Consider the following 1,261-nt stretch of genomic DNA (forward strand, 5'->3'; position numbering starts at 1 on the left):
CAGGGACCAGTGAGACCAGAAGGCTGAACTTCAATCTTGCCATGGCCTGGGCAGACAGCTCATTATAATGTTCCAGTATGGACCTGCAGTACCTGACACACACACCAGCAGTGGTGAAACTGGATGCCAGCCATTTTTATACGTTTCCTAGTTGCTCTCCATGTTTTAGCAATCTGTGTGGATTGCTGATAACCAACTAGAAGACTATAAAATCATTTTTCTTTGAGTTAACAACAAAAGAAGACCAAGAAGAAAAAAAAAACAATATGGTGAAAATGCTTCCTTCAGCATGAGGGTTTGAGAAGCCAAAGAACTGCCCTGCGGGTAAACACCAGAGTGTCATGGAGCCCAGAAATCATAGACCTCAGATGTAGAGATGTGATTGCATAGCCCCACCCTTCCTGGCAGAAACCAGCTAGAGAGATAAGTGTCAGCTGGCTCCAGAGGCTGTGCTGCAATAAGAAAACACAGCTGGCTCCAGAATGGCACACAAAGAATGGAGAGTGAGGCTTTTGTGGTAAAACTCTGCCCTGTTCACTGAACCCCACAGTCTGTGAGCTTGTCACCCCAGAGAGACCCAAGAACCTCAGAGAAGGGCTGGGGTGTAAACTGAGTGAGGCCTCCTTTACAGGTGATGTCGAAATCAACCACAGGCCTGACCCAGAAATCTATTGAAGGCTCATCAGTGAGTGCACCTCCCTGGAGCTGGAGGGCGAGTTCTCCATCTACTTCAGACATTTCTGGAAATGCCCTCACAGACATGCCCAGAGGTGTTTCCAAGGAGGTTCTAAGGCTGGTGAAGTTGGCCATGAAGATAAACCATCATGGGCAATGAGAAGGAACCACAAGGGATGTCTAGAGGGTGAGGGCAGTGGTGGTCACAGCTTCACTGACCTCAATCCAATTTTAAATTTGAGATCACTGAGTGTAGATGAACTGACTTCCAGGGGAACTGAACCCTTGCGGTACCATGGTGGACAGGGCAATACGTCCCCTGGATGGACATGCACTACTTACTCAGTGGGTGGGCCCTGGAGAGGAGGAAGTGTTGGGGAATATTATTTTAAGGTCTGTCATTTTTGTTTATGCTTCATTTGCTTAACTCTGTGAAGCTGTGTTAATTTGCTTGTCTAAAACACCTGATGGTCTAATAAAGATCTGAACGGCCAATAGCAAGGCAGGAGAAAGGATAGGTGGGGCAGGAAGGCAGACAGAATTAATAGGAGGAGAAATCTGGGAAGAGAGAAGAAGGAGCAAGAGA

Source organism: Cricetulus griseus, chromosome 4, assembly GCF_003668045.3.
Source record: "Cricetulus griseus strain 17A/GY chromosome 4, alternate assembly CriGri-PICRH-1.0, whole genome shotgun sequence".
Classification (NCBI taxonomy): Eukaryota; Metazoa; Chordata; class Mammalia; order Rodentia; family Cricetidae; genus Cricetulus; species Cricetulus griseus.